Here is a 25,894-nt window from a genome sequence, read left to right as displayed (position 1 = left end):
ACTTCTTAATGATCTTTCCTCCTCACTGATTACCTGCTTGATGAAGGTAGTGACTATGTCTGCTTTGTTCAATGTTATATTCCTAGTACCTTGGACAGTGTGTGGTTAAAAAAATAGAGCTTGGGGCGCCTGGGTGGCTCAGTGGATTAAGCCTCTGCCTTTGACTCAGGGCATGATCTCAGAGTCCTGGGATCGAGTCCCACATCGGGCTCTGCTCTGCGGAGAGCCTGCTTCCTCCTCTCTCTCTCTGCCTGCCTCTCTGACTACTTGTGATCTCTCTGTCAAATAAATAAATAAATTCTTTAAAAAAAATAGAGCTTAATAAGATTGGTTAAATGAATGAATGAATGAATGAATAAAATTGAAGTTCAGAGTGTTACAGATGCTAAAAATCTTATAGTTTACAAGCAGTAAATTCCTGTATCTATACCCAAATTATCTTCCTCCAAAGGGTTTGGAAACTATGTCCTGCATACTTACTTAAGGAATGATCTAAATTTCTTCAAATCCTTAAAAGTGTGTCATATACAAGGAATCAACTTTCTCTGTTACTTCAGTGAACTAATCTGTATCCAATAACCTATACAGCACATGTCATTTCAGCTCCAAACGGGAAAACTTTTTTTTTTTTTAAAGATTTTATTTATTTGTGTGACAGAGAGATCACAAGCAGGCAGAGAGGCAGGCAGAGAGAGAGGAAGGGAAGCAGGCTTCCTGCTGAGCAGAGAGCCCGATGTGGGGCTTGATCCCAGGACCCTGGGATCATGACCTGAGCCGAAGGTAGAGGCTTTAACCCACTGAGCCACCCAGGTGCCCCAAACGGGAAAACTTTTTAAAAATCAAGTAGAACTGCCCCATCATGGCATTTAGTACCTCTGGGGTTTCTTGTCCCTGGATATTTTAGAGCAAAATAGAATAATCACCTATTAGAGATGCTGGAAAAGAATTCCTGAAGTTTGTGGGAGTAGGAATCCAATCACTTTAAAAATTTTTAGTTGTGGTAAAATACATATAACATAAAATTTACCATCTTAACCATTTTAAGTGTATAATTCAGTACTGTTAGGTACATTCACAATGCTGTGAAACAGATCTCCAGAACTTTGTCATCTTGCAGAAATGAAACTCTATATTCATTAAACAAGAACTTACCAGTCCCCCCCACCCAGCCCCTGGCAACCACCATTCCATTTCTTGTTTTTATGAGTTTGACTACTCTAGGTATCTCATATAAGTGGAATCACATAGTACTTGTCTTTTTGTGACTGGTTTATTTCATATAGCATATTGTCCTCAATGTTCATCCATGTTGTAGATTGTGTCTGCATTCCCTTCCTTTTTAAGACTGAATGATATTCCATTGTATGTATATACCACATTCTGTACATCACTCATCCATCAATGGATATTTGGGTTATTCCTACATTTTGTGAAGAATGTTGCTCTGAACATGGGTAGATAGGGGTGCCTGGGTGGCTCAGTCAGTTGAGCATCTGGCTCTTGACTTTGGTTCAGGTTGTGATCTCAGGGTTATGAGATCAAGCCCCGCATTGGCCTCCGTGCCCAGCATGTTGTCTGCTTGAGATTCTCTCCTTTTGCTCCTCCCCCTACTCGAGCTTTCTCCCTCTAAAGTAAATAAATAAAATCTTTTATATATATCATATATAAGATATATACTTTGAGGCCTTGCTTTCCAATCTTTTGGGTATATACCCAGAAGTAGAATTGCTAGATAATATGATAATTCTATTTTTAATTTTTTTCCATGCAGCTTTACCATTTGCCTTTCCACCAACAGTGCACAAGAGTTCCAATTTTTCCACAACCACATCAACACTTTATTTTCTGTTTCTTTGATAATAGTCATTGTTATGCATATAGGGTGATATTTCACCATAGTTTGATTTGCATTTCCTTAATGATTACTGAGGTTGAGAGGGGATCCAGTTACTTTCATTGTCCTTCCCAATTCTGAGTATATGACAGTGGATTCTTTGATGGCCATGTGTTATGTCAGGGCTCCTCAAGCTTTTTCTAATTGAAGTTCCAGTGCATCAATATAATAGGAAGTGAGAGTTGAATTTGTAAGTCACGGTCAAGAAAAGGGAGTTTTCACTTATTCATTCATTCATTTCTTCACTTTGAATGACCCAACACTTCCATTCTAAAGTATTCACCTAAGAGAAATGAAAACATGTGTCTACAAAAAAGACTAGTGTATGAATGCTCATAGCAGTTTTATTCAGGAAAGCCTAAAACTGGACACAACCCAATTGTCCATTAAGGAATGAGTGGATAAAGAAGTTCTGGTATGTTTACAGAATTAGATACTACTCAGAACTGTTGGGGAAGGTCACTGAAAAGATGTCGCCAGCAGCTGACCTGTGACCAGTGGACCCTGGCATTTGTAGGCTTTTCACCCCTTCCCCTATCCTTGGAATGTGGGATCCACTTGCCTTTCCTGCTCCTAGAGACTTATCTGAAGACATGGGCTTGAGAATGTGATGTGTTGGGGCACCTGGGTGGCTCAGTCGGTGAAGCGTCTGCCTTCAGCTCAGGTCATGATCTCAGAGTCCTGGGATTGAGCCCCTGTGTGGGTAGGGAGTCTACTTCCCCCTCTTCCACTACCCCTCCCCCTGCTCATGTGCATTCTCTCAAATAAATAAACAAAAGGGGGAGGGTAATTTGAACACACAGAGAGAACACCAGGTGAAGATGAAAGCACAGAAATCAGCATGATGCTTGTATAAACCAAGGAATGACAAAGATTCCTAGAATACCAGCAAACCACCATAGGTGAAATGAAAGTCATGGAGCAGATTCTTCCTCACAGCCCTCAGAACAAACCAATTCCGCCAATGTCTCAGACTTCTAGCTTCCAGAAACGTGAAACAATATATTTTTGTTGATATGCCGCCCAGTTTCTGGTACTTTGTTATGAAAGCCCTAGGAAACTAATACAGGTCCCTAGAGTTTAGTATTCAGCCTTGCTAATTGTTAAAATCAGCTTTTGTTTATGGAATGACATCAAGGTATTCTACACTATCTTAGGCCCTGTGGGAAAACACAGAAAATAAGAACTGCCCTCTTTGGGGAACGTATATATGAAAAAAAAAGGGAAAGAGAAACAGTTCTTTCGGTTTCCAGCAGGAGTTCTAAGATTATATCCATGTCAACCAAAATAATACGATTGCTTTAAAAAACAGAGAGCCAAAATACTAATTTACAGTGTGTAATCTATCTGCCAATAGACTAAGAATGTATTCACTAGCCAACCTATTTCTGTCCCAGTTTACGAAATCTACTTGGGAAGTGCATTAAGATTAGAAGACTGATTGGTGCATATAAATTGAATATGGATAAGGGATATTTTTAACAAGTGCTGGGAGCAGAATGAGTCATCTTTCTCTACCACAGGTACATAACTTCCATGATGTCTTTAGTGAGTCAGGGTTCCCATCCCCTAGGAGTATATAATATAGTGACATACTGACAGTGTCTGCTTATTAATTATTTAATTTATCCATACATTTAACAAATATTGATGGAGAGCTTTGTGTGTGCCAGGCAATGTGTGAAATGTTGGAAATTCAATAGTGAGAAAGACCCAGTTCCTGCCTTCAAGGGGCACCGTGTAATAATAGGGCTGCAATGAGGAATTGCCCACTGTCCTTATGAGAGCTCAGAGAAGGGCATCTAAACCTGCTTCGAAGAAGCAGGAAAGGTTTCTAAGCTAATGGGATGGGAGTGGGTACGTGTGGGGAGGGGAAAAAATTGTTTCAGGAGATAGGTATAGGATATGCAAATTCCAGATGTGAGAGAGCTTGTGTGTTTGAGGAACAACTAGTGGCTTATTATGGCTGAAGGAAGAGCACAAGATAGTGAATTTAAGTGATGAGGCTAGAGAGGTATGAAGGAGCTTGGCCATGTGAGGGCCACATTAAGCTGAACTCCCAAGGATACAACGCATCCTATGGAAGCTGGAAATGAGAGTGCCTTGTTGCCAAGACACAGAGTTCATAATACTGAGACATAACCTGAGCAGGACTCACCCAGGAAGGAGACAAGCTATGAACTTGGGTAAGTTATGGATTGGTAATTAGAGGAGAATAGAGGCATCAAAGGAAGAGACAGTACTGGTACAAACTGAGTTTAACTGGATGGCAAAGTGAAGAGTATAGGGAACTCAGAAGAAGAAAATAAGTAGTGCCTAGACCTAGAGTTAGCAATGGACAAGAAAGAGTTCATCAAAGTCAATGGCTTTATGATCAATATATAAGAACACCTGTTCTCCCCAAATTGATCCATAAGTTCAATGCAATACCAACCCAAAACCCACTGACAAGCTTATTCTAAAATTTCTATGGAGTTAGAGCACTGGTCTTGTAAAATTTCTATGGAAATACAAGGAATTTTGAAGAGCCAAAGCAATATTGAAAACTAAGGAAAAAGTTAGGGGACTTATACAACCTGATTTCGAGACTTACAAGATCAAGACAGAATATTACTGAAATGAGGAGAGACAAACAGATCAATAGAAGGAAACGGTCCAGAGATATACCCACTTATATAAGGTCAACTGACTTTTGGCCAAGGCACAAAGTCAACCAAAAAAGGATGTGAGATCTTTTTAACAAATGGTTTAAGAACAACTGAATATTATTTTGGAAAAAAATGGCACAGGATTCATACCCAAAATATAAGAATATAAAATCCTTCAAGTCAATGATAAAAAAGCAAACACCCAATAAAAATGGGCAAAGACTTGAAGTGACACTTAAAATATGATTTATAAATGGCAGTATATAAATATTAATCTTCAGGAAATTTAATTTTATTTTTTAATTTTTTTAAAAGATTTTATTTACTTATTTGACAGACAAGTAAGCAGAGAGGCAGGCAGAGACAGAGAGAGGAGGAAGCAGGCTCCCCGCCGAGCAGAGAGCCCGACGCAGGACTCGATTCCAGGACCTTGGGATCATGACCCGAGCCGAAGGCAGAGGCTTTAATCCACTGAGCCACCCAGGCGCCCCTCTTCAGGAAATTTTAAACTAAAACCACGTGAGATATTTCATACCCTCTGTAAAGACTAAAGTAAAAAGGACAGACAAAATCAAATGATGATGAGGATGTAGAGCAACAGGAACTCTCAAACACTGCTGATGGGAGTGTAAAATGATACTACCATTTTGGAAAATGGTTTGGCAATGACTTTCTACATTATGATCCAGCCTTTCCGCTCCCAGGCATCTATTTCCTAGAAATGAAAACATACCTGCACAAAGCCATTCACATGGCTTGCAAATATGTTTTCTTCTGTATCAGGAAAAACTTGTTATGCATTTAACTGCCATAAGATTAGTGTCTAGAGTTTATAATGATCTTCTACAAATCTAAAAGAAAAATGTAAACAATATAATAATAAAATATGCAAAAAATATGAGAGAGCAACTCACAGCAGAGAATATATGGAAATATTGTCAACATACTTATAACCAGGAAAATTCAAATTGAAACCACTATAATATACCACTTCATGCTTATCCAGCTGCAAACAAAACAAAAATAATAAATAACAACCTGTTGATACTAAATGTTGGCAAGCCTATAGATAAGTGAGTGCTATAAATCACTGCTGGTGGGAGTGTAAATTACTCTTTTTTCAAAGCTGGCTGGCAATATGTATTTAAGTAGAAGGTACTCTTCAACCCAGCAATTTTACCAGGTATATACCTTTTCCCCCAAGTTCTGGCATGAATAAACTACCAACAATGTTCAGTACAGCATGGTGTTTTCTGTTTTTTTTTCTTTTTTCTTCTTTTTTCTCTTTATTTTTTATTATGTTCAATTAGCCAACGAATAGTATATCATTAGTTTTTGATGTAGTGTTCAATGATTCATTAGTTGGTATTTTACGGTTTAAAAAATCTGCAGTCTGGGGGCACCTGGGTGGCTCAGTGGGTTAAGCCGCTGCCTTCGGCTCAGGTCATGATCCCAGGTCCTGGGTTCGAGCCCCGCATCGGGCTTTCTGCTCAGCAGGGAGCCTGCTTCCTCCTCTCTCTCTGCCTGCCTCTCTGCTTACTTGTGATTTCTCTCTGTCAAATAAATAAATAAAATCTTTAAAAAAAAGTGTATAAAAAATCTGCAGTCTGTCCATTGCCCCTCTTTTTCCATTCCTAATCAGGTTAATTTTTCTGTTCTCTTTTTAAAAATTGATTTTTTGTTTAATTTTTTAGTCTTTTGAAGATAACTTTGGTTCAGTTGGTCTTATTGTTTCCTCATTTTCCACTTCATTAATTTTGACTCTTCCTCTTAGTATTTCTTCCATTCTATTTTCTTTTGGGATTATTCTGTTGTTTCTCTTCTTTATTATAACAGCTTCCTAAATTATTTTCAAAATTCCTTGTTTTTCAATATATATATTTAAAATTATAAATTTCCCACAAAGTACTGTATTAGCAATGTCATAAAGTCTTCTGTATTTACTGGTTTCATTGCTAAACAATGAAAAGTAATGTTTTTGAGTGATAAAAAATATTCTAAATATTTTCTAATTCCCATTGTAATTTCTTCTTCAAACCATTAGTTATTAAGGTATATATCTTCAGTTACCAAGTGTGGCTTTAGCAGATAGTATTTTTGTTACTGATTTCTAATTTTATGGCACTGCAAAATATTTACTCTTTGGTATCTGCCAAGATCTTACTTAAGGGCTATTTGGTCAGTTTTTGCACTGGTTTCCCATGAGCCAGAAAACAAATGTATTCTCTGTGGTAGTAAATCTCTCTATTTGTCCATTAGTTCAAGTTTGCTTATTAGATTTTTTAAGTGTTCTTAATACTACTAATATTTGGTCACAATCTATCAGTTTCTAAGAGAGATATCTTGGAATATCTTTTTGTGATTGTAGATTTGTCACTTGTTCTTTGTAATTATGTCAGTTTTGCTTAACATATTTTGAAGTTCTTTGGTTTATCCACTAACAGCTTGAAGATCTATTTTGGGCCCTTATTCTACCCTCAATATCTAACTTCTATTTCACATATTTTTCTCCATATCCCTTTGTTGCATTCTGGGTAATCTTCCCAGTCTACTTGTTCTCTCTTTAGTTGTATCTAATTTAATTTTAATGTAACCACTGGGTTTTTCATTTCAATGGTTCTATTTTTACTTCTTGAAATTCTATTTGTTGCTATTTTCAAAAATTCTAAATAGCTTTCCCCCCACAGTCTTCCATCTATCAGTATTTTTATTTCATATTACTTTGTTCATTTTAAATATACTTACAGCTCTTAGATTTATTATATTAGTTCCAGTTTAACAGGAAGGGGCAGATAATTTTCCTATCATCACATGTTCTCATGAAGGTTCATTTGCTCATGTATTTTGTAATTTTTTTCCCTAGTAAACTCAACATTGGCAGAAATTTTTCATATTTCCTTTCTGTTTGGAAATAGGAAGAGGGAGCCATGACCACTTGATTGTGAAGATGTTCCCTCAGGATAGTTTTACATTTAATCCTGTTTGAAACCTGTCCTGTGGTTCAAGCATCTTGGGCTAATTTTGTTTTTGGATTTTCAACAAAGGACTTCTCATCAGGCAGGTTTAATGCTTACATCCATGCACAGCAAAGACATGGACTTTTGTCATCTCATGGGTGACTTTCTCTCTACTTCCTCTGCCTGCCACTAAATTACCTGGACAGACAGCAAACTTCCTCACCGCTGACAGCTGGGTCTCTAACACATTTATATGGTAGAGGCTTCCCTATTAGTGGAGGGTTATGGTGCAAAGATTTGTTAGGAGCTGAAGTCCATCATGGTCCAACACTAAGCATCCATGATAATCTCTGCTTTTACTTGTTACATCTTTCAAAGCTTATCCATATCCACTGGCTCAGTTGATGAGATGCCAGTAATTCCATGGTCTTTAAGCTTCAAGCCTTAAATCTCAGATTCCTGGTAAACAGTGGAGAACATGTGGAGAACATACTGAGGCATACTCAGAAGGCACAGGAGACTTAGAGAAGCCTCTTCAGTGCTTGGAACACGCTCCATCTTTTCAGACCCATTGAGTAGCTGTTGCATATGCACATTTCCTGTGGTCTTCTAGCTTTGGGCTGGATTGGCCCTGGTGCTTTGTGCAGAGAAGTGGTAACAGCATCCACCAACCTCTTGGTGATAAATTATGGTTCCTTCATCTCAGCCACAGTAGGAGCTCAGAAATTGTTAAAACTGTTGCTCAATCTTTACAACATACTGAGAAAAAGTTTGGAATTCTGTCTGGTAGAAAGGACAGTGAAACTTGCTGGTTGAGGTGTAAGCTGTAGCCCTAACCCAGAGAAAAAAATATTGATGGTTTGTTCACACCCCAACACTTTCCAAAGAAGATACTGAGAGCTTGATAGCAAGGAACACACACACACAAACACACACACACACTCACATGCACATATATAAAAATAGAACATATAAAAAAATAGAACATATGGATTATTAAAGTAAGAGGAAACCAGATGGTAGCTCCTGAGCCTATTACTGTGTGGGATATGAACACTAGTAGCAAGTTCTGTTTTTCCAAACAAGGCCCTGACAATATCTGTCATCATTGTTTTTCTCTTAGGCAATGTGACCTTCACACTCATCAAGAGGTGGAGTTTATTTCTCCACATGTTTATTAGTCTTCTAAGCTGCTGTAACAAATTACCATAAAATGAAAGGCTTAAAACAATAGAAATTTATTTTCTCATAATTCTAGAGGCCAGAAGTCCTAATTCTGCAGAGTCAGTTCCTTCTGGGGACTCAAGGAGGAGATTCCCTGCCTCTCACAGCTTCTGGTGGTTGCTGGTAATCCTTGGTGTTCCTTGGCTTGCCAGTACATCACTCCCATCTCTGCCTCTGTTACCACATGGGTTTTTCCTCTGCATTGCTGTCTCCATGTCTCCCCTTTTATACCGGGATGCCAGTCATTGGAGTTAGAGCCCACCTCAATCCATTATGACCTCATTTTTACTTAGTACATCAGCAAGGACCCTACAAGTTAAGGTTACATTCCTGATATTCTGTATGGACATGAATTTAAGGGAACACTATTGAACCCAGTTCAACCCTCTTGTGTCTGGCCAGGCCTTGTCATTGCTTCAACTATTAGTTTATTGTGGATGTGATTCTGTGCTAACTTTAAGCTGGTTTTTGTTTTCTGTCTCTTGGAATGTTTGGTCTTAGACATCCCCTATTGGAACCTTGGCATCGTGCTGTGAGAAGTTCTCCAGTGCTCCTTGCCAAATATTTCTACTTTCTGTCTCTTAGACACATGGTAGGATTAGCCCTTTTAAAAATAGCCATGGTCCTGTGAATCACATTGTCCAATAAAATGTATGTGGACATGGCATATGTCACTTCCGGTAGGGGAATTAAGAGTCAGCATTTGATATGCCACAGCCTTATTCTCCCTTGGTAGTTGTGTATACACACTTTAGGATGGAGGCTTCATCAGCTGGGCCCCTGAGTGACTATGATGATCAGAGACTTTTTGCTGACACATGTTGGACATGTAGCATGAGCAGGACTTTTTAGATGAACACACTGTCTATGGGGGCTGTAGCTACAGCTGATCCTGAAAAATGTAATATGTTTCCTAGCACCAAGGCATGGTGGGGACATTCTGGCCCATGAGAGGCAACATGATACAGGAGTACAAGGTAGGAATAATGTCCAAGATATTTAACTACCACTATGGTACAGGCTCTCACCAGTCTGAATAGTGGGACCTGCAGAGCTGGAATAGGAGCCTGGAAGACCTTGGAACTAACTCTTACTGTGTGGATTTTGAGCTGGGGCTCCTAGGGGTGGAGCTTTGGGGACAGTGCACCAAGAGGATATTAAGTCCAAGACTACCAGTTTTATGCCAACAGATATAGAAGCATTTGACATTTTTATCACCCGTGTGGACATGTTGTTGGGTAGTGATTAATGTTAGCTCCGGTTAAGAGCTTGGCCTATGCCTTGAAATCTGGTTCTGCCACTTCCTTGCCTGTAACCTAGGGCAAGTTCTCTCTATGACTCAGTTTTCTTATCTGTGAAATGGGGATAATAATAATAGCTATTTTGTAGGGCTGATGATAGAATTAAATGATCTGATCAAATGAAGCTATAATCTATAATAGCTCCTGGCATATAGTAAGTGTTACATAAATGGAAAGATTGGTTATCAGTATCTATACATGTCAACATTCTCTGAGATGTCCTTGTTCATATCTTAGGTGGAATGCCATTGTTTCATTCTTTTTCCTGATGACACAGTTTTTTAGAGCCTCCACCTATCTGTGCTATGTCTGACCTGTTCTTAGGTACAAAGGGCTTGGCCACTCTTAATTTGACAAATTTTGTGAGGTGAACTCATGCTTTCCTGCATAGATACAACACATAGCCATTGGGGTCTTATTGCTTTCCTATACTATTTGGGAAAGAGGATCCAGAAAATCCTCTGTACTTTCCCCTCTTTCCTTAAACTACCTATGGTTTTATTGTGCTCCTTGTCCCTTAGGCCATTGTTATGGGCTAAAAATGTGCCCACCAAAGTTTATATGTAAAAGCACTAACCCCTAGTACATTAGAAGGTGACTGTATTTGGAGATAGAGTTTTGAAAGAGATACTTAAGTTCAAGTGAGGTCTTAGGGTAGAAGCTAATCCAGAATGACTGGTCTCCTTATTAGAAGAGGAAATTAGGACAACAGATACACCGAGGGAGAAGAGAGCTATCTGCAAACCAAGAAGAGAGACCTCAGAAGAAACCAACCCTACAGACACTTTGATCTTGGACTTCTAGACTCTAGAGTCATGAGAAGATAAATTTCTATTGTTTAAGCACCCCCATGGTATTTTGTTATGACAGTCAAAAACCTTAGTCAAAAAAATGAATAGAGCCAGGTCTCAGGGTGCCCAGCTAGGAGACTCTTTTCTTAAGAGACCCTCTTTAATACCAGAGCTTTGTGTCCCCTCTGATACTCTCTTTTCACCCTAGTCTGGGAACTCTTTTCTCATCTGCAAAAAAAAAAAGAAAAGAAAAGAAAAGAAAGGTAGGGAACTAAAAGCAAAGTATGTGGGATGCCAGAGGGAGGAGAAAACTTATGACCTCTGTAGACATATGACACCTGTTGTACATGGAAATTCTAAGCATAGATCTGACCTAGACTAAATGCTTTGCAAGCAGGAAGGGCTGCTATGATATCATTGTTGTCAGCAGCAACTGCAGTAGCACCCATCACCACGTAGGCTGCTAACAATCTGATATAGGTAACTCCCTCTACCTGGAAGTTTACCACTCCTACACCTTCATTGTGCTCTCTTTTCCTAGAGCCTCTCAGAATTCCTCCATGTTCCCTTGGATGCTCAGATGCTAGACCTGCCTTAGAAAATCAGCTCCTGGGCGCCTGGGTGGCTCAGTGGGTTAAGCCTCTGCCTTTGGCTCAGGTCATGATCTCAGGGTCCTGGGATTGAGTCCCGCATCGGGCTCTCTGCTTGGCAGGGAGCCTGCTTCCTCCTTTCTCTCTCTGCCTGCCTCTTTGCCTACTTGTGATCTTGCTCTATCAAATAAATAAATAAAATCTTTAAAAAAAAAGAAAGAAAGAAAGAAAATCAGCTCCTGATAAGATTTAGCAACCCTTTGGAAAATGAGAGTTTGAATGAGTTGTAAATAACTCAGAATTCAAAGAACATCCTTTGAAACTCTGCAGAGGTTTCCAAGACACGTGAATTCCCCAGCCCAGATGACAAATGGTGCACAGAAATGCCACATGAGGCATGAGCATGGGTCCTGCTTCCTGTTCTCAGAAAGGTGGGTTATATTTGGCATGCAGTCACTTGCTCATTTTTCTCTATCATTTTGAAGCACAATCACCAAGTTCTAAAAGACATATGAGTCCATAAGTCCCATACCTTGCAAAATGGCTACCATCACTCTCCCATTTTTCACACTGCCTTGAGGAAAGGCCCCATTTATCTGTAGCTTCCTTGCTGCACAGCTTTCTCCTCCCCATTACTGCTTTGTGTCTTGTAAAATAGACTTCAGTGAGGCCATCATCTCCGGATGCACTTCATCAAGTAATTATGCCAAGAGTTGGAACAGAGGAGCCAAAGTGAGAAAGCTGAAGTTTCAAGGCTTTCCAAATACCAGGAGGAAGACAGGACTTATCTCAAACCGATCTTCAGGCCATCTTCCGCCAGATTCCCAGGCCCTTGGTGGTTTTATCTTGGTTGGTTTTTTTGTTCCCCTTTTCCCGGCAGATGAGAATGACAGAGCTCATCCTTGCCCTTAGCCCCCAAATGACGTCCATAGACTTGTCATTTGCAGGAAACATTGCAAGTCAGTGGGAACGCTCTACTTTGATGCTGTTACAGTTCTTGGAACAGAAGCATCTGCTGGGTGTAGAAAAAGCTATCAGCCTGTGCTTTTTCTTAAATCATTAAAACGCCACTGGCAGTTTGACAAATTGGCACCGATCATCAGGCTCAGCAACTGGGAGCAATCTGTTTGGCTGGCTGAGAGAAACAGCTGTAAAATTCTGGTAAAAATCTGTTCTATTGTACTCAAATACATCTTAGGTAGAGAGGCCGATTGGTGAAATAGAAAAGGTATGGTCTTGAGAGCTAGCAGTATCTAGGTATGAATCCTGACCCTTCTGCCCACTGGCTGTGAGTGGTGAGCAAACTACTTAACAATTTTCTCATCTGCAAAATGGGGAGATAAGTACATTTCTTGCAGAGTTGTTGTAATGATTAGAGATAATACTTTTTTTTTTAAAAAGATTTTATTTATTTATTTGACAGAGAGAAATCACAAGTAAGCAGAGAGGCAGGCAGAGAGAGAGGAGGAAGCAGGCTCCCTGCTGAGCAGAAAGCCCGATGTGGGACTCGAACCCAGGACCTGGGATCATGACCTGAGCCGAAGGCAGCGGCTTAACCCACTGAGCCACCCAGCCGCCCCACTTTTTTTTTTTTAAAGAAAATACTTTTTTTTTAAAGTGTCTGGCACAAGGCTGGTACATCATAGATCGTTCTAGTGGGGAGGTAGTGAGGTTAACAACAGTGGATTTAGTTACGGTTGTGGTAATAGAGGCAGTAATAGCAGTGGTTGTCAGGTAAGTACTACTAGTGGCTCTTGTAATAATAATAATAAAGTGTGAAAATGTTGGTTTGGTTATGAGCCAGGAGACTTGGATTATACCAGTGATAGAGCCGACAGAATGAATGGGAGATTGAGAATCAAGAAACCTGGTATCTAGTCTTGGCAGTTTCTCTATATTTTGTGAGTTGGTGTAGAATTATAGAAAATTGGGAGATTGTATGGTCCTCTCCAAATCTTCATTTAGATGCCCTTTCTCTTACCTCCAATAATATGTAAATGGAATAGCAGATATTTCTTCCAAGTTCTATGTTGTTTAAGTGTTAATAAAAAATAATAGCAATGCATGTTAATTTATATTGAGTATGTGCCATGTATCAGGCACATTTTAATATTACATATATTACTTCATTAAATTATTGCAAGTATTATATGAGTAAGGCCTTAATTTTATTCCTATGATTTGGTACTGAGACACAAAGAAATTAAATATCTTACCTAAGGTCACAGAGCTAACAGTAGAATTAGAATTAGATCCCAGGAAACCTGCCTCCAAAGCTTGCATCTGAACTTCTGTAGTGTACCATATATGCTTTAATGAAAGTTGTCACAACCTGGATGTTATGTCACATGGCTTGTATAATAGAGATTTCTCTTTCTTTACAACCTGGTTTATAACCTATCTATGGCAATTTAGCACAACTAAGATGCTAAGACATAAGGAGATATGAATTGCTTTTGTTTATTCAGTCAACTAATCAACCACCAAACAACCTATATTTACTTAATATGTATTTTTTAAAATGGGACTTGTTTTCAAGGGTTAGAGAATGGTCCAACCTTTTGGAGGAGAGTGTTAGTTTAGGGAGTAGTGAAAGATTATCTTGGAGAAGTTATGATGGGACAGGATGCTGAAAGACAGAATGCCAAGCTAAGTCTGAACTTATAGACAATGAGGATTTAGACATCTCCTCTCTGAGTGGCCATGGGACACCACTTCTCTCCTTTACAGAGCATGCCCTCTCTTTATAGTGATTATAAACTTACCTGTTTCATTCAGTATCTCATAAGCTCTTTGAGACTATGATAATTGCAGTTTTTCTGACCAATCCAGACAATTACGTGTGTCTTCCATCAGAGAGTCTCAGGCCAGTTCAATCACCTGCCTATAATATAAACCCAGCCTGTCTCTGAGAAGAGATTTGCTCTGAGAGGTTGGAGTAGGTTAAGAACCTAAAATTAGTCCTGACATATCTGCCATGAGTTTCCCTCCTTTCTCTAGAAAGAAAAAGACAGTTTTGTTTTCTTTGGGGAAATTCTAACTCCATAAATACTGGTATACAGTGATTTCCAGAGTCCTTTTAATTTGTTGCTCTATGTAGACAATGGTTAGACCTAATTGCTCTAGCATGCTCATCAATGTAGTATTTCATCACTGCTCTTGAATATGAGAGCTGGCACTGAATTCCAGGATGGCAGTTATTTTAGTAAGAACTTTGAGAATACCATTTTACTATCTTTGGTCTCTATTGTTGTTTATAGGAACTCTGCAGTCAATCTAACTGTAATTCTTTTGTAGGGTAATGTTTTTTCTCTCTCATTGCTTTTAAGATTCAAAAGTTTTACTGTCATGTGTCAAGGTATGGGATGGTTTTTATTTTCTCTTCTCAAGACTCAGTGTGTGTTTCAAATTATCTATGTTTACGTTAGGAAAATTCTTAACGATTATCTCCTCATATATTACTTCTCTCTCATCTTTTTATTCTTTCCTTCTGAAATCTTTATATTTACTCTTTCTGAAATGTCTAGTACATGAACACTTAAACATTCTTCTTATGTCCTTGTTTAAAAATGGCTCATAATTTTTTTAAAGATTTTTTTTTAATTTTGTTTTTTATAAACATATATTTTTATCCCCAGGTGTACAGGTCTGCGAATCGCCAGGTTTACACACTTCACAGCATTCACCATAGCACATACCCTCCCCAATATCCATAACCCCACCCCCCGTCTCCCAACCCCCCTCCCCCCATCAACCCTCAGTTTGTTTTGTGAGATTAAGATTCACTTATGGTTTGTCTCCCTCCCAATCCCATCTTGTTTCATTTACTCTTCTCCTACCCCCTCGACCCCCCATGTTGCATCTCCTCTCCCTCATATCAGGGAGATCATATGATAGTTGTCTTTCTCCGATTGACTTATTTCGCTAAGCATGATACCCTCTAGTTCCATCCACGTCGTCGCAAATGGCAAGATTTCATTTCTTTTGATGGCTGCATAGTATTCCATTGTGTATATATACCACATCTTCTTTATCCATTCGTCTGTTGATGGACATCTAGGTTCTTTCCATAGTTTGGCTATTGTAGACATTGCTGCTATAAACATTCGGGTGCACGTGCCCCTTCGGATCACTACGTTTGTATCTTTAGGGTAAATACCCAGCAGTGCAATTGCTGGGTCATAGGGTAGTTCTATTTTCAACATTTTGAGGAACCTCCATGCTGTTTTCCAGAGTGGTTGCACCAGCTTGCATTCCCACCAACAGTGTAGGAGGGTTCCCCTTTCTCCGCATCCTCTAAAAATGACTCATAATTTTATTTCTCTGTGACATAATCTACTTTATTTCCTGAGGTTTATCTTCCAGTTTATTAATTCTCTTTGCAGCTGTATCTAATCTTCTATTTAGATCCAGCATGCTATTTTCAATTTTAATGACTATACTTTTTATTCTTCAAACTTTTATTTGCTTATTTTTCAAATATGCATATTATTTTGTTCATACCCCTTATTTTTTTTAAAGATTCTATTCATCTGTCAGAGAGAGAGAGCATGCACACAAGCAGGAGGAACAGCAAGCAGAGGGTGAAGCAGGCTCCCTGCTGAGCAAGGAGACTGATGTGGGACTCAATCCCATGAGTCCCTTGCTCATGACCTGAGCAAAGGCAGATGCTTCACAGACTGAGCCACACAGGCATTCCCATTCTTCCTATTTTTAATATGATTTTTGTTTTATCATTTTAGTCTCTATTTTATATATTATCTTTTATTTTCTGTCAGCTTGTTTTCTTTTCTCCATGTTAATTTTTCTTTTTATTTCCTGCTGAATTTCCCTATGATAACTTTGATTTTTAATTTATAATTTATTGAGAACTCATGTTCAGAAATTTTCTCCCCCCTGTGGTAGGTCCATGTGTCCTGGAAGTATTCTTGCTGAGTGGTTTTGAATTTTTAGCTGCTAAGATCCTTGTGGTCACATTAATTCCAAAACAAACTTTGCCTCTATTTCCTATTTGGTGGTTTTCTGAATTTTGATAATAATGTGAATTCAGATCAATTAGTATGTATGCTTCAGGATCAACAATTCTTTTCTTTTTTTAAACTATTTATTTATTTATTTTAGAAACAAAGTGTGTGCAACCAGGGAGAGGGGCAGAAGGAGAGAATCTCAAGTAGACTTCCCACTGAACATGGAGCCTCCATGGGCTCGATTCCACAAACCTGAGATCATGACTTCAGCCAAAACCAAGAGTTGGACACATAACCAACTGAGCCGCCCAGGTGCCCTCAGGTTCAACATTTATATTTCTTATGGTGACTTTGTTTTCTCACCCAGAGCTATACAGAAACTTCTGTGAGCTGGAGACTGAAGTTTTATCTTTTTTTCATGTTGTTTTATATTTCTTTTTATAGAATAGTATTCAAAGCTTGCAGCCTTATGCATGTGGTTGTTACAGCTCAATCAATCTCTCTCTTTCTCTCTCCCCAAAGTCAAGTATCTTGCCCTTGTGTGGTTGTAAAAATCTCAGACACTAGTTCATATTACCTATATATAAGACCAGTTATCCTTTGGACCAGTACAGCATTATCCCTTACTTAACACTTCTGCTTCAAGTTCTTGTTTTGTTTCTAGCACCCAGGTATTGCCTTTGATTCCTTTAGACTGCAACATATGGCCAAGAATATGGCTGGTATGAGAGAGAAACTATATGTACTTAAAAGACTATGTATTGGGGCACCTGGGTGGCTCAGTGGGTTAAAGCCTCTGCCTTCAGCTCAGGTCATGGTCCCAGGGTCTTGGGATTGAGCCCTGCGTCGGGCTCTCTGCTCAGTGGGGAGCCTGCTTCCTCTCCCTCTGTCTGCCTCTCTGCCTACTTGTGATCTCTGTCAAATAAATAAATAAAATCTTTAAAAAAAAAGACTATGTATTCATTTCTTTCCAGTTTTAGTTTAGTTAGTATTTGTGGCCCTAAGAAAGTCCTGCAACATGAGCTCAGTCTGACATACTGTCAGAAGTTGCCCTCTCCCCACATCATGGATTCTTAATTTTCACATAGAGCCAAGATTGAAAAAATATGTGGATAACTTCAGAATTGCTTCCATAGCATCCCTGTGATTTTGAGGCACTGGTCAAGAAACAGAACAACTGTGTTGGGTAATTTTTTACTCCCACATGATATTTGCTTAACCAAGTACAGTCTTGATAAAGATGTACTCCATCTCAGTTATAATGATTTAATTTGAGTTGCAGCCACACTACATGTATCTTTTATCTGTATCACCAGGACCTACTGTTATGGTTGGCAAATGATAATAACAACCACTAACATTTATTGAGCTCTGACCTACATGTCAGGTACTGATATTAACAGTTCATATTCCATTTTATCTTTACAACAAAGAACTGAGGCACAAAGAGGTTAAATAACTTGCTGAGGTCACATAACTAGTAAGTGGTGGGCCCCCAATTCAAATTCAGACATCCTAATAGATGAGCACCTCGAGTGAACACCTAAATAAACATCCATTGGATGAATAGGACTATGTTGAAGGCATTGTTTTTACTATTGTCATCACCATATTTGAAGAAGATGAATGCATTTGAGAGAGATCCTCACTGACTGTGGGTGAATGGAAGATCAGTGGGCAAGAGAACACGGAGGCAAAAGCATAAGGAAGCTGTGTAGCAATGAGCCTGGCCCAATGACTTACATTCTAACTGTGGCAAGTTGCTTTTCCCCTTCACGTATGGCTCAAACACACTACTTATGCAATTGATCATTGCATAAGCTTTTCTTTGAAATCCAGTTTTTCTCCTTCTGAACTGTTCAAACCTTACTTAGTATTGCAGATAAAAGGTTTAAAATGAAGCAAATTAAAAAAAAAAACAACTATCTTTGGTAACACCACATAGTCACAGTGCTCTGTATAGTAGAGAGGACATATTTTTAAAGAGTCAAACAGGTAGGGGGTCAAATCCAAGCTCCACTGCTTACTGTGCCTCAGTTATCCCAGTTGTAAAATTGAGAGAACATACAACCATCAGGGTTGTTAAAAAGACCCATTTGGATAATGTAACTGGTGGAGGAGCTTTAAAACAGTATTTCTGAACCCTTGATGATGGGAAAAGGGGACACACTGGACAGCATTTCTTCTCTTAAACCCCATTGCGTAAGCTTGGGCTTGTCTTTGGGAGTAGGTCACCCTCTGTGTGGACGGGGACCACTGAAGCGAAGTGTGGTGGGTAGTGAAGAGCACTGACTACAGAGCCAACTGACCTGGGCTAAATCCTGCTCTGTTACTTGCTGGCTGTGTGACATCAGACAAGTCAACCAGTCTCTCTGTGTCTCATCTATCAAATGGGAGTAAAAGTAGATGCTACCTCTTATGGTTGTTACAAATATTAAACGAGATAATATTTGCACAGCACGGTGCCTGGGACTCAGTAAGTGTTATGCAGGTCTGCTAAATACATAAGTACACACATAATTTACTCATTCAGAGGTAAAAGCAAATGACAAGTTTCAAAGGCATACACTTTAGACAGGATGGTCAAACTTTCTGTTCAGTAACCACAAGGCTATCTTCATCGTGGGTGATGCATCTCCAGTGAGTTGCTTTTACATTTTAAAAAGATTTTCTGCTTCTTCTTGTGAGGCCCCGAGGATGAGGAAAAAGAGAAGGGGCCTGGAATTGCAAATACAGGACTTTTAAAAGGGGATTTTTGTCTGACTAGATAAATGAGCCCCCATGTCATGGCCTGAGGTCAGCAGCGAGGGGCCACAGTGACAGGAACTGGCACCTGCGAAGGGGCAGGGCTGATGTGTCCTAGAAGCAGTGACAACAGATGTCCAGTTACGGAGTAGTGTCCTCATGTTACTCTTACACTTCGGTCAAACACAGTTGACACAGCAATCTTGTGTCCGCTGTGTTTTGGGGCTTCATGGAGGATCCTGTGTCTACTCTGGGGGTGAGGTGTGTGTGGCAACGTGCAAAGTGGTTGAGAGGCTGGACCATGGAGACGTGAATTTGAGGCTGCCAACATGAAGGAACTCGAGTTCAGAAAGAAGCCCAGGGAGAAGGCAAATCAGGTTTTGGAACATAAAGCAGTCTTTGGGAAGTCTCAGAAATACCTGGAAAATGCCTTGGCCTCCCAGTAAACTCGGATGCTTTTATTATTTGTTTCTTTACCAATCAAGGCTTACTCTGAAATTTTGTAAAAGATGGATATCCAATATCTATTCCTAAAGCAGCCAGCAGTGCCTCACACATCTTCTCCCCCCTCCTTTTTAAAATTTTTTTGTGGACTAAGGTAAGCCCCAGGCACCCCACAATGAGAACCAGGAGGGTGGCAGTACCTCTCGCCCTCCTCCCAACCCCAGAGTGGCCTCCACAGCTTTGCTAAGCAAGTCAGTCTCAGCTGCCTCTCCTGGCTAGTCTTTCTCACACCCAGGGCTCTACCACCCAGGGACACCTGTTCCCTGACAACGCAGCAGATGTCGGAAAGCAGTGTCTTCTGTCCGGATGCTGAGCAGAAGCTTTCTCACTGAGCCTTGGACGGGCCTGACACCAATGCCAAGGGGACTTCATCAGGAAGTGCAGAGCGTGGAATTGTCCGGGTTTCCTGACAATGTCTTGGCAGGTGCTAGCCCACCCAGTGAGGGTCATGCTTCCCTAAGCATTTCCTGCAAAAGAAGAAAAAAGTCTCCTCCCCCTTCCAGGCAAATGACTGAATAATTGTTCTGATTCATTTCCTCTGGCTGGCAGGCATGGCTCTGTCTTCTTTTGATGGGTTGACAGCTTGTGAGCTTGTGGGCCTATGAGCCTGTGGCCTACCTCTGCTAGTCATTCCAGACACCAGCTCTCCCTGTCCTATTGCTAACACGTGTCACAATCTGTTCTGCCTTTGACAAGGCCTGGGGGTAGCCTGATTCACTGGCACCAGGGGGTTTGTGGGATCTTGATTCAGCTCATGATGGCCCCCAGGACCTAGGGCCATGCTTCCTGAAGTGTGATATTTGCACAATAGTTAATACATGACATGGTATTCTGGGGTGTGAGATTCGAACATTTTACTATAATACAAAGATATCAAGATACAGTTTTTCATTCAGTTAGGATTTTTACTCAAAACGTTTAAGGGAAAAACGTGAGTCAATTTAAATGATATTAACAATATAATAGTTCTGGAACAATATGGGTGTGGGAAAAGGCACAAAGGTGATATATGAATGAATAAATTTTGGACAAATGTGACTCATGGAGGACGCTGCACTATGTACACATGTGGGGGAATTTATCTATTTATCCATTAATTCACCAGCTTTTTGAGTACCTGCTATGCTAGGCTATTGCAGAGATGGGGAAAATTGAATGGAGGTTATGCATGGATCCTGACTCATAGCTGGGCTGTGTAAGCACAAGTAAACTGTTTGGGGATTGGGTGACTGGTATTTATGATAACAAGCTGTAGGGTCAGGTGCTTGGTAGTTCTGAGAAAGATCTGGTGTCTGAGACCTAAAATAAGATAATGTTAGAGGCTGATCTGTGCAGAACTTGGACATCTTCAGATAGATATCACGAGGATGGTTCCTGGAGCCCAAACTGAGTCACAGACAGGGCAAGCCAATCCAGTAAGCAGCCTTTGAAGGACTGGACCGATTTACACGAGGGAAGAGGGAACTTGGTGTATGGGTGTCCCCCTTCCCCTTAACATGGTGTGCTTACTGTCTCTGCCTGCAGGACAGATTGTACAACTCTGGAGGGCACCAATCTCTTCTTAGACATTGTCCATTTGTACCCAGATGGTGACAATTTCTGGAAGATGATAGTAAACTGTCTCATTCTATGCAAATCAGCACATCATGACCATTTTCCAGTAGATGGAAGTAAAGTGTCTTAAGGAAGAGTGCCTCTGGCAAATGCCTGAGCAGTCCCACACTTGGCATCTGGTTCCTTTTGATCTGGATTTTGTCTGCTATCAATATTCTGGGTCCATTTTCTGCTCATGGCTCTGTCTTGCCCTTTTTGCATTGATTACTTTAAGGTCTTAGGAAGGGATTAAGTGACAGTCTACTTTCTCCACCTGAGAGATGGGCAAAAATGTCTGGTAGATAGAGATAAAAATATCACCCTTATTACAGATGAAGCTATATGGGCCAGGCCTTATGCAAAGTGGTCTTGTTAATTAACCCTGAGTAAGACATGCTTATTCATCCTGACACTGGCACAGATTCTTCACACTCACATGACTCCCTGGAGAGGGGCAGCAGAGAGCAGATGAAAATATGGGCATGGGCAGATCCCAAAGAGCAGAGCTGAAAACTCCCTAATAAGTCATTTTGCCTTCTGTGGGGAAAAAGGCCAGGAATGGTACTCAAAGGTCCCCATACAGAGTGATGTGCAAATTTCATGCAATCCATGCCAAGATTCCAATTACATTTTTCATAGAAATAGAAAAGACAGTCCCCAAAGGCCCTGAATACCCAAAGCATCTTGAGAAAGAAGAGCAAAGTGGAGTCCTCACACTTCCTGATTTCAAACTATATTACAAAGCCATAGTAATCAAGAGTATAACGTTGGGATAAAAACAGACACATCGACCAATGGAAGAGGATTGAGAGCCCAGAAATAAGCCCATGCATACACATATGGTGAATTAATTTATGATAAAGGCACCAAGAATGCACAATGGGGAAAGGACAGTCTTATCACTAAATGGTGTTGGGGAAACTGGATGTCCACATGCAAGAGAATGAAACAGGATCCTTATATTATGCCATACGCAAAGATCGCTTCAAATGGATTTAAGTCTTGAATGTAAGACCCAAAACCATAAAACTCCTAGAAGAAACGTAAGGGGTCAGCTCCTTGACGTTGGTCTTGGCAATATAATTTTTTGAACTTGACACCAAAAGAAAGGGCAACAAAAGCAAAAAGAACTAAGCAGGACTATATTGAACTATCTTTTATAACTAACTTTTTTTTTTCATTTTTTAATACAAAGAAGAAGCAAAAATTTTTTTTTAAAGATTTTATTTATTTGACAGAGAGAGATCACAGGTAGGCGGAGAGGGAGAGAGAGAGAGAGAGAGAGAGGAGGAAGCAGGCTCCCTGCCTAGCAGAGAGCCCGATGCAGGACTTGATCCCAGGACCCTGAGATCATGACCCGAGCTGAAGGCAGAGGCTTAACCCACTGAGCCACCCAGGCAGCCCCAAGAAGCAAAATTTTTACTTCAAAATTATGTCTTGACCTTCATTTGGCAGGTAGCCCCTCACAGGAGAGTATCAAGACTGGCAGGGGAAAGAGAGTGAGAATATAAGAGAAGAAAAGACACAGCCTCCTCCCCTGGGTGTTTACAATTGACCCTCCTAGCCGTGTGAACAACATAATATGTGTAACCAGAATTGTATGTCAAAATAACCTTTTCAATTAATTCCTTTTTGCTTTTTCCTCTCCTTTTTTATCAAAGGCAAAGTACTGAGCAGAAGAGAGATAGGTGCCTCTTACACTTGTAATACATTTCCCATTGGGGGAGGATGTCCCATTCTTCTACTTCTAGGGGTGTGCAGTGGGGAGAAGAAACCTAGAGCCCCATGGGAGGTCCTGCCTGACCTTCCAGGTTTTCAGTGTCTCCCTCATTTGGGAGTGGGAGAGAGGAGAATGGGGCTGATCAGAGTCCAGAATCCTTGCTCATGTCCCCATGCAAGGCCGGGAAGCTCTGGCCCCTAAAAAGCAAGGGATTACATGCAGCTGTGTTTCAAAAAGAGAAGCATGAAGGATTCAGCTGAAAGCTTTTCTGGGAGATGGGAAGACACAGAGGAGGGCAGCCAGTATGGGCCTGGAAAAGGTGCCAATCCAGAGATTCATTCTTTTTCTGGGGCTGCACCCTCTGTTAAACAGCATTATACTTCCAGTGGTCTCTGGACAGCCTCAGTGCTGTGCTTGGGCCATTTAAAATTCTCTAAGATTATCCCTCAATATCTGTTTCAGGCCTCTAGGAAAGAAGAAACAGGGTCACTAACAATTGTGGGGGGCGTCAGGACAGTGAGAAGCTTATGCCCATGTTCTCTTCAAATGAAAAAGTTGGGAGTCAGGACCTAAATGTTCTTCCTCTCTCACTGGACCACGTTTTTCACCCGCCGATCTACTCTGCTCACCTTCTCTTTGCTAACTCTCCACTCCCCTCCCTCTCTTTCTTTAGTCTTTTTATTTGGTGTAATTTTTCTTCTCTCTTGATCTTTCCACATTTTAAACAACCATGAAAACAAAACAAAAAATAAAGCCAACCAAAGAGCAGATAAATATTGTTTTATAGCCTGACCTCGGAGCCTCTAACAATATTAGCATAATATCTTTCCCTAGAGAGACAGTCATTTTGAGAAAACAGCTTGAGCTGGCAGCAAACTCAATAAATTCCATGGTGCCCGAGCTGTACGTGACCTCACAAATCCAAAAACGGCCTTTCTTGTCCCTTTCCATTAAGAGAAGTTAGCAGTTCTCCCAGAGCCAATAGTAGTGGAATTCAGGGTTGAATCAAAGCCACGATCAGCTGGATGATCCAAGAGGTTATCAGCCATCATAGGATGCTCTGCAGAAACCAAACTTACTGCAGACTTTTCTTAGGAAGTAATCATAAAGTTCTTTTTTTTTTCCCCCTCTTCTCCGGACAAAGGCTATTTGAGTGGGAGGATTTAAGATCTTTTATGAAAGATGTTATTGGGAACCACCATCCCTGGTGACACTGGGGAGTTTTATCTTAACTACCTCACGAAGCTTCAGGCCAGCTACCTGCTCTGTGGACAGGCTGAGCTGTAAGATCTGCAGGCACGGGGTCTGAGTTCTGGCAGCTTTAAGAAAAAGACTCCAGAATCAAGAACAGCAGAGGGCCGTTTCTGACAATGGCTTAATGCCTCCCTAACTTAAGGAATCCTAAATGGTGCTGTGCAGTGGGGTTTAGGGAAACAGCACTGGATTTGGAATCCAGAAGACTACGGAAGGTGTGGGGTCCCTTTGCCAATCAATGCCCTATCGGCTCATACTTTTGTTCACTGCCTTAGCAATGCTTTTGGATCCCTACTCTGTGCAAAGCACTATGCAAACTGGATGGACAGCATAGCTTACCACCCATGAAATTCTCCTGGGGAAATAGTTAATGATGCAGATTTCTTGTCACAAATACCAGAGATTTTAATTCAGAAAGATTTGAGTGAGGTCCTAAGCTTACATCTGTTTCAGACACCTTGGAATTTACCCCTTTCAGGACTCTCGTGATTTTGAGTTTTTAAGAATCTATCTTTAAGAATTTAAAAATAATTTCCCATCGTGTTAAAATTGTTTTTACCTATGCCTCTTCTAAAACCCCTGTATTATCTATCACAAGTACCATGTCTCATTTGTTCTTATATCTCTATATTATCTTGTGCAGACTAGGTACTTAAGGTTGGCTGCACGGAATTATTCTTATGCAACAGAAGAAAATCACAGCATCAATGCTCAGAAACTTCTTATTGTGCCTAAGCTTGGTGACCCCAGAGAAATTCATATGAAAGATGGGGACCACTAGAATATAAACCCTGAAGAAAAATCTTACATGCAAACACTTCACTAGGGAGCTCTATCTCAAGGGAGTGAGGGAAATGGGGTTGTGTGGCAAGGAAGGAGAACAGAGATGGCTACAGCTTTTTAGGAGACCAAGAGATTACTTGGTCTCCAAAGTCATGCTGAGAGGCTTCCTAAAAAAGGGGAAAAGGAAGGAGAATTTGTCTACTGGATTCCATCTTGCATATTAGCCAAATATGCCCATTATTGGCTGAATTGTGTTCCCCCACCTTGAATTCATCTGTTGTAGCCCTAACCCCAAGTACCTCAAAATGACTGTATTTGGAAATAAGGCCTTTAAAAGGTGATTGTGTTAAAATGAGGTCATTAGGGTGGGCCCTAATCTAGTATCCCTGGTATCCTTTTAAGAGATTAGGACACAGACACACCCAGAGCAAAGACCATATAAAGACACAGGAAGAAGTCAGTCATCTACAAGGCAAGGAGAGAAGACTCAGAAGAAGCAGCCACGCAACAACTTGATCAAGACTTCCAGCCTCCAAAAGTGTGAGAAAATAAATTTATGTTGCTTAAACCACCCCATCTGTGGTCCCTTGTTACGGCAGCCCTAGCAACCCAATATAATGCCCATGGGCATCACCTTCCTTACCTTTGGGAAGGCAGCAGAGGTATCAGTGGAAGGAGGTACAGAGCATGGGGAGGGCCTGTGAGTGTCTGAAAAGCAGAGAACACGCCTCCCATCTGCTGGCCACTTGAGGGGCCTAGTCAGGTGAGCCCACTTTCACACAAAGCACTTGGAGTTGCTCAGTGGGAACGAGGGTGAAACAGGGAAAGCATGTGTGGTGTGTGCACCAGGCTTGAGGCAAGGGGTGATCAGGCTATGCCTGTGAGTGATCTAAGGGCTGGGAACAGTGGGTCTGTCAGGGCAG

At 40.6% G+C, this 25,894-nt stretch overlaps 1 long non-coding RNA gene across 1 annotated transcript in view; it reads right to left on the bottom strand.

Moving 5' to 3' along the window:
- Window positions 1-1,798: 1,798 nt before the first annotated feature.
- Window positions 1,799-25,894, bottom strand: part of LOC125107064 (uncharacterized) — a 97,598-nt gene continuing 73,502 nt past the window's right edge. Inside the window, exon 4 of the long non-coding RNA XR_007129459.1 lies at window positions 1,799-2,177. This is a non-coding gene — a long non-coding RNA (uncharacterized LOC125107064). The remainder of the gene's footprint in view (window positions 2,178-25,894) is intronic.

The sequence above is a fragment of the Lutra lutra genome, chromosome 8 (genome assembly GCF_902655055.1).
Source record: "Lutra lutra chromosome 8, mLutLut1.2, whole genome shotgun sequence".
NCBI lineage: Eukaryota > Metazoa > Chordata > Mammalia > Carnivora > Mustelidae > Lutra > Lutra lutra.
This window is presented reverse-complemented; position numbering and strand designations above follow the sequence as displayed.